The sequence below is a fragment of the Chanodichthys erythropterus genome, chromosome 10 (genome assembly GCF_024489055.1).
Source record: "Chanodichthys erythropterus isolate Z2021 chromosome 10, ASM2448905v1, whole genome shotgun sequence".
NCBI classification, from domain to species: domain Eukaryota; kingdom Metazoa; phylum Chordata; class Actinopteri; order Cypriniformes; family Xenocyprididae; genus Chanodichthys; species Chanodichthys erythropterus.
In genome coordinates, this window is record NC_090230.1 from 13911183 (window position 1) to 13926738 (window position 15556).

Genomic DNA, 15556 nt, shown 5'->3' on the forward strand with positions numbered 1-15556 from the left:
GCCCCTTTAAATCTCACGTTCCCTGCCCTCCCGAGCGTTCGAATATAATTGCAGTTATACAGTGCATTTAACAAAGTTCACACAGCTAATATAACCCTCAAATGGATCTTTACAAGATGTTCGTCATTCATGCTGCATGCATGCATCGATTCCTGTGAGTATAGTATTTATTTGGATGTTTACATTTGATTCTGAATGAGTTTGAAGCTATATGCTCTGTGGCTAATGGGCTAAAGCTACACTGTTGGAGAGATTTACAAAGAATGAAGTTGTGTTTATGAATTATACAGACTGCAAGTGTTTAAAAATGAAAATAGCGATGGCTCTTGTCTCTGTGAATACAGTAATAAACAATGGTAACTTTAACAACATTTAACAGTACATTAGCAACATGCTAACGAAACATTTAGAAAGACAATTTACAAATATCACTAAAAATATCATGTTATCATGGATCATTTAAGTTATTATTGCTCCATCTGCCATTTTTCGCTATTGTTCTTGCTTGCTTACCTAGTCTGATGATTCAGCTGTGCACAGATCCAGACGTTAATACTGGCTGCCCTTGTGTAATGCCTTGAACATGGGCTGGCATATGCAAATAACTGGGTCATACATATTAATGATCCCCACTGTTACGTAACAGTCAGTGTTATGTTGAGATTCGCCTGTTTTCCGGAGATCTTTTAAACAAATGAGATTTATATAAGAAGGAGGAAGCAATGGAGTTTTAAACTCAACGTATATCTTTTCCATGTACTGAACTCTTGTTATTCAACTATGCCAAGGTAAATTAATTTTTTGATTCTAGGGCACCTTTAAACTGATAAATTTAATAAAAATGTCAAAACGTGACCTTCCAGTGAAATTACAGACTTATCTATGGTGATGTATGCCAGACTTATTTTTTTCGCTTAAACCCCACCCCCCCTTTTTTTTTTTTACAATTGCCTGCAAACTGGCATTCAGATCTGCCTCCATCCAGTCAGCAATGGGTGGATTGAAACAAGTCCCGTCCTATATTTTTTTGATAAACCTTTTCACCCTAATTTGCGCAGAATATAATACAGAAGAAAAGTTCTACTAGAAAGACTCAGGAGGCCAAGAAACATTTGGGTAAGATTTATAAACAGTTTGTATTTAAATATCGAAAAATGGGGCGTAGGCCCCGTCCATAGTGCAATCCGGAGGGTAGCAGATGTTTGCAGATCCTGCCTTAAGATGAAGGCAGGGGCAGAGCCTACTCCCAATGTATGGACAGGGACCGACCTGGTGATTTTGGGGAGGATGGGGGTAAATGCTGGTGTCGGTATCTGCGAACATAATAGTGGGTGGGAACAGAACTTATATACTCAGGTGACGTGTAATGATTGGTTAGATAATGAGTAATGACGTGCATTAGAGTCTTCCGGGTAGAACTTCCACTAAACGCTCCCATGTCTTTCGCTACTTCCATTTCATTGTGACTTTAAATGTGTATATTTTAGATAGTAGAGTTTATTTTCTTGATGTTAAAATGCAACTGTAACTTTTCTTTTTCTCTCTCTCTGTTTTTTCTGTCATAAGCAGCCCAACACAGCAACAATGGCTAAACCAATGGCGTGAGATTGTGGCGGGACTATTTGTTTGACCCACCAATGAGAGACAGAAGGAATATTAGGGGAAACCTGTTTAAAAATGATGCTAATGCACAGAAATTACTCATTTCAGCTTTAACAAAAGCGCTCATACATAAAGAAACGCAGCACTAACTTAAATTGAAAAGCTTTTTAAAGCTCTATTTATACCCCTTGGCAACTGAATCTTTGCAGCCTATTAGAATGGCAGCCTATTATGATTTAGGTGCCTTTTCAAACATGTCAAAAGAGTCAGCTGGTGCTGCTACAACACCTAAAAGATCCAGATCTAAATCCTTTGTGAATTGATTCAGCTATTTTGAATATTTAATGTTAATTTAATGATTGGTGTAACAAACCAGACCCAAATCTCAATTTACCTTGTCAAGCCGTCATTGATTTAATTTCAGGATTTATAGAAACATTCTCCTTTCCTCGAGGCAAGGATAAACAACGTTGGTGTAAAGAGCAGGCGAAGCGCACTGTGAGCTTTTCTTTCTCCTTTTTACATTTCAAAGCATCTAAATATCTCATTTGAATTATTTACTTGGGCACGTGATGGAGAGCCAGGCAGAAGGGTATTGATTGGACTGATTTAGGACTTGCTTCTTGGCTAAATGCAATTCTCTGCTGAGCTGATGCGAGTGTGGGAGGTCTGGCCATCTCGGAGTCCATCGTAAAAAAAAAAAAAAAAGCATCAATCAATCAGTATGTAATAAGGTATGGGTGTGAAAACCTGCTCTGCTTATTTAGCTAACACAGGCAGCTAAATGGCTATGGCGGTACAGTCATTTGCTATTCAATAAATGCACATAACAAACAGCAAAAGGATTGTACACTTTTAAGCTCTGGTCCAAAACCTAGTTAGCAGCAAGCTGCTGCTTTTTAAGCAACTTAACTAAAATGAAATGCTCAATTTAGAACGTTCACACAATTGATTTAAATAGAGTTTGGTGTTAGCGTGCAGCTAAGCTAACAATGCAGTGCTTTAATAAGGATAAAAAAACACAGCACACACATAATAGTAGCCTACATTTGAAAAAGAATGATCTTTTACTGACACTCTTCAGTATTAACTGTAAAGTATACATGCAATGCTGTCTTGAATTTGGCCAAAGTAGCTATTTATAATACTTTTAACTACCTTCTAGAACAGCATGCAGTGTCTTAAAATGCAGCCTACATAAGTAGCTCTCTTAGATCAGAGCCTTAGACACCATATTTCTTCACCATACTTCAGCATGCATTCATATTTGAAAATATAGCTGACAGTTCTTTAAGGGCACCTTGGGAAAACAGTTCCGTAGTTACCAAATCGTAGTTCACACTGAGGGGACAGGAGTGATGATTAAGAGAATAGCCAGCATGGGTCAAAGGATCATCTGTCCCTCTCCCTTCTCAGGCCAATGTGCACAGATCAATACATAATATCTTACAAATTGAATTCGACCTGAATCGACCCAAAGAGGCGGGAGCCTTGCTCTGCGATTTGTAGACAGCTTCACTGCAAATCCTGATGATCAGCATGGATTAAGTGCATGTGCGTGTATGCGTTTTGGGTTGTATAAATAGGTTTGTGACATATGGACAGTGTGAGTAATGGAAACAGAGAGGGAAGTACAGTATCAAATTCACATATTCACAAATACTCTTGATTATTCACATACCGTATAAGCTGCACTTCTGTGTTGAACAGTTCCTGTTTCTAACTTCCTCTTTTATCACTATGTTTATAGTGATAAAAAAATTTTTAAGGATAGATCGCACGGTTTCAACAAACACCAACAGGGTTAAAGGGATAGCTCACCTAAAACTGCAAACTGTTATAATTTACTCACACTCATGTCTTCCCAACAGAAAGCGGTCCACAACTTATGTGCAAATATTATAAGATGAAGTCATATATAGCTTTGTGTGAAAAACTTCTGCAAAAATTTGCAGGTAACGTAGTTCCATTGTTAAAGGATTAGTTCCCTTTCAAATATAAATTACTCCAAGCTTTACTCACCCTCAAGCCATCCTAGGTGAATATGACTTTTTTCTTTCTGATGAACACAATCTGAGATATATTAATAAATATCCTGACACATCCAAGGTTTATAATGGCAGTGAATGGGATCAACAAGCATCCACACCCATCCATCATAAACGTGTACTCCAACCGTTTATTAAAAAAAAAAAAAAAAAAAAAAAATATATATATATATATATATATATATATATATATATATATATATATATATATATATATATATATATATATATATATATCCATATTTAACAAGTTATGAAGTAAAATATCTAGCTTCCACCATCTGTCATTGTAAAGCTCGGATGTGTCAGGATATTTATTAATATATCTCCAGTTGTGTTCATCAGAAAAATGTAAGTCATATAAACCTTGGATCGCTTGAGGGTGAGTAAAGCTTGGTGTGATTTTCATTTGAAAGGGAACTAATCCTTTAATAGTAATACTGTCAAACCAAGCTGCTATATGTTGGTAAATGTGGTGAATTTGAGTATTCAAAGTTCAGCAATCTTGCACCCAGTGCGAAATCTCCGAGGGGGATTTTTTTCGCCTCATGTCTGTCACACGAAATTTCAGATTGTGCAGATTCCTATTGAGATCATGCATTTTGCACAAAGAATTTTGCTGTATAAAGGAAAATGTGCTTGAAACTTTACTCACTAATCCTTGAAATTATCAAGAGGCTGCTCACTGCAAAACCAGTGGTTGGAGCTTGACATCCAGCTCTCTGAATGTAATGGGTTGAGATAGGTGGTCCAGCCACACCCTACCACTACCCATAACCCTGTTGCTAAACATGTCTCCACCCATTATGTCCAGAAAGGGGGAGCTCTGCAGTGAGCACCACTTGAAATTATCTTTCCTTGCAGAGCTTATGAGAGCAATTGCGATGTCGGATTCACGAAAAAAACATTCTTTTGAGTCCTATCTTTTCAAAGAATCGCGTGATCTGTTTCACAAAAATGACCTGAATGATTCCTTTACAAATTGGACTGATACATGCCCACAAGAAAGTTTTGTCAATGTCCAGTTTCTGTGCTAATTCTCTTCAGAAGTTATAATCAATAAAAATGTCTTCATTTAAACTAGAGTTGTGTTTATCTCTTAACCCCCTCACACAAGCGCTTATCAATGTGTTTGTCTCTTGTTGTGTTGTTTTATCATTTGTTTTTATCACTCAAAGATCCGGTTACAGTGGTTAACAGTTATAAGTGAATATCAACACATTTTAGCCATTTTCCTCTCACAAGGCTATTGCAACTGCATGGGAAAGAGCAATTTTTATAATTTCTGATTTTGTATTGAGCAGAGGAATTAGTCAGACAGATTGGGAACGACAGAATTGTCATTTTTGGGTGAACTATTTCTGTAACGCACTAATAAATAATCCCAAAATCATCAGAATTAGCTGTTTTTGTTTGTTGTGACAGTGTGAACTAGCCCTTACATGGAGTCCTTTTTGAGAGTTAATGAAGAATATTCTATGCACAAATTGTTTAAAAGTCACCTTCATTTTATGGACTTCATGTTGCTCTCAATGCAAATGTGTTTTCAGTCGGTTGCAATGCCACCACTTGGTTAAAGACAGTGTTATGAAACCAAATGGGGGTAAAACTGTTGCAACAAGGTCAACTGAATAAACGCATACTGTTCCTGTGCATACCGTAAAGCGCATATATATATATATATATATATATATGTGTGTGTCTTTATTCTAGAGTGCGTGTCAGCATGTGTGTAAATGTGAAACTGGCTGGGTTGTAGCGACGTGCCTGATGAGTTCTTTGGGTGAAATGACTGTTTCTCTGAAAATGTTCAGATACTTACCAGAAACCATTTCAAAAACCTTAAAAAAATCTGTTTGGTGCAATCTCTAATACAATGCCGTTTGTTTTTACAGAAACCGCAGAGAGTCATTTCATAAATAACCGCATGATGCATTTCTCGGGGTTAAAGTGAGACTACGATAATTGTCGCAATGCTTGCAATCTTTGCGTCGCATTAGAATAAATGGGCTCTCATGTCGGCGTTGGTGTGTGGGTTGTTTCTGCATATGCTCGCCAAGGTTAACAGCACATTCATTTGAGTCTATCCAATTGATGTCTTGCGATCGATTGAACAGAGAGGCTCTTGGCCAAGCAACACACCTACTCCCATGAGTCTTGGAGCACGGTGTCCGCCACCCCATCGGTCACATGATTGCAGATGTCTGAAAGACCTTCTCCACATTCTGCACCGGCCCGCTTAACAAAATCCCTATTGATTGAACCACCCCCCCGCCCATAGGGTTTCTTCTGGGTTCTTGAATGATCCGTCCATGAACAATTAAATCCAACTGAGAGGTGTTTATTTTGAAGCCTGGCGAATGTTCCTCAGATCCTAGAGGTCTTTCTTGTGGCCCAGATGAACTATATACGGTATCTGATGGAGATGTGTCTGAAAGTAGGTCATCAAAATGATTTAGTGATAAAAATCAGTCTGAGTTAATATCTAATCATTTATTAAGTGAAGCACAGAGGCTGATGCAACAAGCAATTATGCTTTTTTGATTTTACCTTAGTGTGAAATATAGTTGTTGCATGTGAACGATCTCTAAAGTTATAAAGCACAAAGTGATTTAGTGCTGCAGCAATGTACAGTATGAGAAAAATCATTTAAATCTACAAAATGCCACTGTAGGAAGAGATACACGTATTGCACAAGATTTCATTGGCTACAAACAACCCATGTTTTGGGGTGGCTAACATTTCGAAGGTGAGAATGTATTTTGAGAGCTGAATATGCCAAGGATCTATTTAACACCTGATTTGTTTTATTAGGCACTCATATTCCTCATAAACAGAAGAGCGATTTCAAAATGTCAACTCAAAATCCTCAAACTATTTACTTTCTATATTTTCTTGGTTTTATTACATGTTAAAGTAGACCTATTATGCCACTTTTCTTTTTTACAAGATGTAATATAAGTCTCAGATGTCCCCAGAATGTGTCATCTTGAAGTTTCAGCTCAAAATACCCCAAAGATCATTTGTGTGATAGATGTTGTAACTATAGCATATGAACCCAAAAAGCATGTTTTTCCATTGATGGGCATTGTATTTTTATGTAATAGTAATAATAGAAATAATGAATTGCAAAAATTTCTCTCTCTCTCTTTTTTTTATTTTTTTATTTTTTTACTAGTTTTCTTGTTGAATATTTGGTCTAATTTCGGAAATACAGACAAAACATTGGTTGCAAACTAAATGGTCATATCCACTTTAAAGGTGCCGTAGAACGTCTTTTCAAAAGATGTAATATAAGTCCTAGGTGTCCCCTGAATGTGGCTGTGAAGTTTCAGCTCAAAATACCCCATAGATTTTTTTAAATTAATTTTTTAACTGCCTATTTTGGGGCATCATTAACTATGCACCGATTCAGGCTGAATCAAATGGATCTTTACAAGATGTCCGTCATGCATGCTGCATGCATGGATCGGATCATATGAGTATAGTATTTATTTGGATGTTTACATTTGATTCTGTATGAGTTTAAGGCTGTGCTCCGTGGCTAACGGCTAATGCTACACTGTTGGAGAGATTTATAAAGAATAAAGTTGTGTTTATGAATATACAGACTGCAAGTGTTTAAAAATGAAAATAGCGACGGCTCTTGTCTCCGCGAATACAGTAATAAACGATGGTAACTTTAACCACATTTAACAGTACATTAGCAACATGCTAACGAAACATTTAGAAAGACAATTTACAAATATCACTAAAAATATCATGTTATCATGGATCATGTCAGTTATTATTGCTCCATCTGCCATTTTTCGTTATTGTTCTTGCTTGCTTACCTAGTCTGATGATTCAGCTGTGCACAGATCCAGACGTTAATACTGGCTGCCCTTGTGTAATGCCTGGATCATGAGCTGGCATATGCAAATATTGGGGGCGTACATATTAATGATCCCCACTGTTACGTAACAGTCAGTGTTATGTTGAGATTCGCCTGTTCTTCGGAGGTCTTTTAAACAAATGAGATTTATATAAGAAGGAGGAAGCAATGGAGTTTTAAACTCAACGTATGTCTTTTCCATGTACTGAACTCTTGTTATTCAACTATGCCAAGGTAAATTCAATTTTTGATTCTAGGGCACCTTTAAAGGATTAGTTCACTTCTGAATGAAATTTTCCTGATAATTTTTCTTTCTTCAGTCAAGGTTTGTAGGTTTGTAGACACTACAAACCTTGGTTTGTAGTTAAGGTTTGTAGACACTGACACGCTAGATAAGACCCTTATTCCTCGGCTGGGATCACAGAGAGCCCTTTGAAGCTGCACTGAAATTGCAATTTAGACCTTCCACCCAGTGAACCCCACTGAGGTCCACTATATAGAAAAGAACCCTGGAATGTTTTCCTCAAAAACCTTAATTTCTTTTTGACTGAAGAAAGAAAGAAATTAACATCTTGGATGACATGGGGGTGAGAAAATTTTCAGGAACTTTTCATTCAGAAGTGAACTAATCCTTTAAACCTGAAGGTAAATCAACCAAAATTAACAAGAAATGACTTGACAAGTTTGATGCTAAGTATTTTATATGTTTACCCAGTGGGAGGTAGCTGCTGTTTTTTCACTCAACACCCAAAACCTTTACACACACACACACACACACACAATCACACACACACAGATGCACACACACACACACACACACAGACGCACACACATAAGCAGCACCTGTCCTTAGTCCCTCATCAGCGCATTTCTGTGAGCTGAAGTGGGTGGGTGGGTGTTAAGACAGGGCCGTATGGGAAACCAAGCTGTCCATACGATTATCACAGAACAGAACTAACTGGGTAAGGGGGAGGGAATGGATAACATGGTGGGGGCTTTGTGAGGCTGACACACAAACATCAGCTGAAATCCAGACATTCATAATCACTGATATAGACAGAGGGGCCTCATGGTGTGGATGACAGTGTTTTGGTTCTCTCTCTCTTTCTCTCTCTCTCGGCTTCTCTTTCAGTCATCGGCGAACACGCAACACAACAAATCACACCTCATTTCGGGACCCGAAGACTTTGCCCAGATGACATTTCTTTGATTGCAGGATGAAAGAAAACCACTGACTCATATTATTCATTCAAATCAAGGCTTGCCTACATAAATCTAGAGCGTAAATTTCCAGAGGAATTGTGATCGCAGCACTGTTCATCGAGCCGGTTGGTTATTGAGAGGCGGTAAAGGTCAGAAGAAGGTCACCGGGAAAGGGCTTCACTCAGGTTCTCCTCATTGATCTAGACTGCAAATAGCTTTCGGGCTCTTTATGGCAGTAGTGCGGTAAAATTAACTAGCAAACATATACAAATAACTGGTAAAGATGACATTTACAGACATTTTTTTTTGTTTACCATCCAGTAATTGCATTATAATAGACAGTTTTGTATAATAAACCTCCCCAGAACAGCCCATATGGCAAAAACAAAAAAAAAAGATATATATTTTTAAATATATTTAAATGTATACAAAATGCTAATATAGTTTAAAATATATATTCCAAAATGTACTTTCAAAATATGTTTGGCTATATTTTGGCATAAAGGTTTCACCTATTTATACATGTGCATACATAAAGCATTTATTTGAAATATATTTTGGTCAGAAAGTTGCATGAAGACTTTCTGAGAAGACAGTGCCTTTCCAAACATCGGGCCATGGCTCTCGTGTAGCATTTCTGAGCGAGCACTCTAAAGTTCATCCCCTCCTTTGTTTATTTTATATCTTCGGCAGCTGTTCTCACTCGCTCTCTCTGTGCGCGAAATGACGTCAAAAGACAGCGATTCGCGAGAGCTCCACCAGGGCTCCTTCTTTCAGTTTGTTACCATAGCAGCCGTTCCCACTTCCTGCCAGAGTGAGGTTTCCTGTGTTCATTCATTTCTTTTCTCTCTATTTCTCAGCTGGATTTAAAGCACTCTGTTTACAGTACCATAAAAGGACCTTGGTGCATTAAGTCGAAGGATCCTGGCTCAATGGAATCTGGAAGTTGAATACCACATACATGCTGTTCCTTGGCATGGATTGTTATAAAAACAATATTTTTAGCGTGGTTTTGACTGTGCAAAAGCTGCCACCATAATGCTAGAGTGTCGTGGGTGGTTGCCAGAGCTTCTGTGATGAGCATGTTTTTTTCATTTTGATATTTTTAGAGGGGCATGAAGTCAAAAAATGTCAGAACTATATAACTGTCCTGATATCATGATTAAAATGCATACATGAATGTTCAAGGTGTATGGAAAAACTGCTGGTTACATAAAAATACTTGGTTACACTAAATGACATTTTTACACTACACTAAATGACACACAATGAGTTTTTGCATTCCACTTTTCCATTGTTTTTCTATGTAAACATGCACTAGATGGACATTTTTGACTGTTGCGCTCATGTATTTTGCAGCATCTCACACACGACACAGTGTGCCGATCAAGTTAAAAGCAGTTCAATGTTTTAAAAAACGTCTTTTTTTTCATTTCACTGCCCTGTGTGAAAAAAATGTGTTCAGTGTGAACTTACTAAGAACTTACTATGTGCGTTTTAAACTAAATTTTTCCTTTTCTATGTTGTGAATACTCCTATTTGCTACAACCTCAAAAGTCTCTACAATATTCAGGTCCCTAGATGTTGCACGGATCCCTTCAACGTAAGTCTGCTGGATTATATTTTGCCCATTTTGTCGTACGCCGACTGAAACTCATTAGTCAGGTTAGAACAGTAAAGCATACCTCTCCTCAACAAGTCACAAAATTTGAGCTATCGTTCATGTCCACAAGTATCACTAATAACTGACATTTTTAGTGCACCCCACAGCCCACTTTCATTAGACGTGACACTTCTAACACATTTCAGACACTTGTACCCTTCAAGCACAGTGCAAGGGACGGCACCTTTTGCACTATACAGGTCACCCCTGATATCTATTATGCAGATGAAGAAACTGCACTTTTCAAGAGTCATCAGGGGTTCTTTAATCAACACCTGCATGTGTCGCATTAGTAGTTTAATTTTCCCAAGGCCATGGGATCTAGCTGCACAGATAAAGGGTTTACGTTACAACACCCATCTTTCTGGGCTTGTACTTCTCCTCACAAACGGAGTAGATGTGTCTGTTTCGGGTATGCGTGGGTTGGCTGTATTTTCCACTCAGTCAAACCTCAAGGATGTTGAAGTCTCACCGTCAGGCACGAGACTGCAACCACAGTGTTAGTTAAGGCAGTTGCACAAGGTCTCCAGGATTTTGCACAGTTGGGTGCCGTTTGAAAGTCTTTCGCAGGGGTGTTCCTGAGGTGTCGGAGAGGGCTCCATGCCAAACTTTAAATGCCAAGTGTCTTTAAATGGCACATGTGCAATCTAACAAGGACACCAGCTGTTCTTCACAAAGTAATGATATCCTGTAAGTTGCATGCCTGTAAATGTTGCTCCTAACCGATGATCTGAGACCATCAGAGCAGATAGTCTGGAGACCCTTCAGGAGATGCATATTGGTCGCCTTCCCACCTGTTTGGGACCGCAAGGATTCCTTGGCCTTTATCGAAGCGTGGCACAATAAATCATGTCGTTTGCAGTGCAGGCCTTTAGAGCCCTTGAGCAGCAACATGTAACACAATTAACTTCGAAAGCCTGTAATTAGACCACAGATCATTTGGTGAGGTTCTGCCTATACTCGAGGAGCAGGTTAGGTCATGACCAGTAAATGAGAGGCAGCGATTATTAATTTCAAGGGTAATGTTTGCGGCATTGAACTTGGATGCTGAAACGAGGTGGTTTTGCTGAAGCATGTGTCATGTCATAACGCCTGTTAAAGGTCACATGTGAGGGGGCTCGGGCAGCGTTGTACTAGAAAGACGAGGACAGACCACACTTAGGTGTCCCACACAGCATGTCCCACATAAGTGTGACACCAAAAAAATCTCCCAGCACTAATTACACAAACCACATACTGTTAAATTAACGTCATGAGAACTGGGGTAACAAGGACAAAGCACAAAGGATTTGCATGCACGGTCACTGACGAATAGTCCGAATCTGAAGTCTCTATATCACAACACAAGGTGGTTCATGCAGGTCTGGTTCCATGCTCCAGAAAAACTCACTGTTAATTCGCCATGGTGGTGGACCAGGGTCAAAGTTTAACCCTGCTGTTGTGACCGGACAGCTGGAAAAGCATGAGAACCATCCAGAACAGCTTGGTGTTGTCCAAAAGCAGTAGAGAAGGACAGAAAGGAAAAACTATGATGGTATTAAAGGTCCATTCAGTCCCAACAGCTGCATAAATAAGATGAAGATTTAAACAGATCACCATTCTTCTCTTGCAACTACACAGGAAACTAACAGACGTGGATGGAGATGCCTGTCAAGAAATCACATGAGGGTTTTCACTTTGTGTACTCACAAAGCAACCCTTCTATAAACGTCCTGCAAGACTACCATGATACATTTCAATCTAGCATGAAAAATAGGCTGGTTTGTACACATGAAGCAAAAAATGGGGTACAACAATTATATTTAAAGTAGGGCAGGTGAAAATATAAAACATATTAGCTTTGTTCATGAATATTAAATGTAAAAATTGTGCAAAGCACTAGCTATGATTACGTCTTAAAGACGTTTTTCACGCAGTAGTTGTCTTTTACACAAGTATTTTTTGTCAATAAAAACAAAAATACAAACATACAATGATTATGTCCCAAAATGTGTGGAAATGCCTCTAAACCTACACAATTGAACCATTTTTCAATCAGCTAATGCTAAACATAGAAATGTCAGGGTCACGTGACCAGTCTCAGCTGTGCCCAGTCGAACTGTGGAAATGTCTTAATAACGCAACCTCAAGATCTGCAGTTTGAGGTTTAGGTCCTTGGCCACAGGCTCATCTCTGTTCTCCATTGCTAAGTTTCGTTTTAAATGCGCACTGCTAACTGCTGTTTTCTTCTCACCAGCTGGGTGTGGAGGCAGATGCAAAGCTAAGACAAAGCATAAAAGAGTTGTCTGCTTCTGGGAAACTCGTCTGACAGAAGAGTTTTAGCATTACAGGAAACTTAAAAGGTTAGCCTTCAAGCTTTGCTTGGGCAGCAGTTCTTACTATGATAACAGTAAGTTACAACAATAGTACTTTGTTTTTGTGTCTGCATGCACTTGGACTCAATATTGCACATAGTCTCTGCACATTCTAACAATTACCAGTGACAATTTTATATTGCACATGACATTCTGTTAGATTCTAAAAAATACTCTAAAACCACAGACATCAATGTCAGCGGTTGGCTAATTGCCTTTTGGTGGCACACTCAAAACTTTTTTTTTTGGTCAATTTCTCTTTTTTATTATTATGAATTATGAAGAAATTAGTTGCAGAGTATATGGATAATTTGAGTAGATTCAGAATGAGGAAATGAATCAATGTAAAGTTCATGGAAGCTTTGATTGAAGCAGTGAAATTAAAATGTTAGCAGGTTTTACTGATCCTGATCAAAAACTGAATTTTAAGATTAGTTCATGGAAGGGGTTAATGTGCGGTAATGATACATTTGAAAACTATCCTACCTGTAAATATCATTACTGAGGGAAGACCATAAGGAACTTGGGGAATTGGTGGGTTTCCCTCTTTTGCCAACCAAAACTACACAAACTGCTTCTGGCACACCACATATGTAAACAGCCATAAATCATACACCATAAATAGTAAGGAAAAAGATAAAGAAATAGCCTAAGTAGATATGTATTAATTTAGCAGATGGTTTGTTGACATTTCAAGCAGTGTATTCTGCAGTCATATTTGCTATATTTCATCAAAAAATACTTACAATTTTAAAACATCTATCTATCTATCTATCTATCTATCTATCTATCTATCTATCTATCTATCTATCTATCTATCTATCTATCTATCTATCTATCTATCTATCTATCTATCTATCTATCTATCTATCTATCTATCTATCTACGGTATTTGTAAATGGTATAGAGGTAAGTTAGGCTATTGCAGCGGTTTAGGGCAAACTCAGGGACAAAAATAAAATAAAACACCATGGCAGGTATACATTTCAGTCACTGTGATTTTGCCAAGTAAGACATGTTCCTGGATCAACATATTTTGTTGATCCTGGAACAACATTCCAGTCTGAAAATGTAGTCTTAACCCTATTCCTACCCCTAAACCTAATCCTACCCATAACTTGTCCCTAAAATCATAGGGGAAAGATAGGTGAATAACGTTGATGTAGATGTCTTACTTGGCAAAATCACGGTGACCATAGATTTCAATGTATGCCAATTTTCCTACCTTATTTGTATATGAAATTCATTCTCCGATCCTTCTTTCGTAACGATTACGTTAGCTAGGCCTATGTTTTTAAACCCATTATGCCAGATAAAATGTAGGCCTACTTTGTGTAGGCTATGTCAAAATTTTGGTGGATTTATTTTTCTGTGTATTTTCACAAAATGTGTACCAAAAACATGAAATATACAGTTTGATTTAGCTGAGCTAAACCAATGGTATTTAGGTTACTTTCCGCTTATGCAAGTTAGATGCAGCATTTCTAATGCATGAAATCACCCACATGCCAACCAACCAATGGGAACATGAAACGATGATGATGATGATGATTAATCGCAGTTGAGCGTAGGTGTTAAAAGTTTTGTGGCTCCGCGCGCCCGAATCCCGACTGTATTATATTGCAGAAAACTACCTTTTGGCATATTTCCAACATGTAATTATGTGGCTTTGTTGTTAACAAGCTTTATGCACCTCAAATGACAAGGACATAGGCTAAAAAGTAATGTTAATAATAACATTATTAATGTTAATTATTTACATTTAGAGACTATATATCTGTTTAGAGACATCAATATAAATTTGAATGTAAAATCCTGCATTGGAAATGTTGACCTAGAAATAGTGCAAAATTTAGTATTAAATAAAGTATTTCATTAATTTCAATGTGGATTCAGACTTTTGGATCCATGGATCCATGAGACCCATTCTTCAATTGGTCTAATTCAAGTCAAGTCACATTTATTTATATAGCGCTTTATAACCTACAATACAGATTGTTTCAAAGCAGCTTTTACAGTGATAATAGGAAAATGAGGCATTTCACCTGTTGTTCAGCTGAATTCAGTTCAGAATTGATTCAGTTCCATTGTAAAGATCATCAGTTATTAAATTAAATTTCATTTATAAATCAGTTCTGCAAAAAATGATGTCATCATCCAGCTCAGTTCCGTTTTCATATAGCAGGTGAATGTGATTTCACCAAGTATGACATGTTCCTGGATCAACATCTTTCTAACAACATTCCAATCAACCAATCAACTCTACCACTTATGTCAAGTTTAGGCTTGCAACCAGGGATAGGTGCTTCTACATCAGTGTTATTCACCTATCTTTCCCCCCTGATTTTAGGGATAAGTTATGGGTAGGATTAGGTTTAGGGGTAGGAATAGGGTTAAGACTAAATTTTCGGAGAGAAATGTTGTTCCAGGATCAAAAAAATATGTTGATCCAGGAACATGTCTCACTTGTCAAAATCACGGTGACCCATATAGCATCAGTGCAGTCAAATCAATAATACTGTGAAAAAAATATCAAGTGTCCCCAACTAAGCAAGCCAGAGGCCACCGTGGCAAGGAACCCAAACTTCACCAGGTGACAAAAAAAAAAATCTTGGGAGAATCCAGGCTCAGTCGAGTGGCCAGTTCTCCTTTGACCAGCGAACGAACACGGTGTTATTATGACTCAGGCAGTGAGTCTCTGCTGAGGAGTGTGGTCTCTGCTGAGGATCTGTACCGATGGCGCAGACTTGTAGCAATAAAACAGAGCTAAAAACACATGTAGAGATAAAAAAAAAAGATGCTTTATAATTGT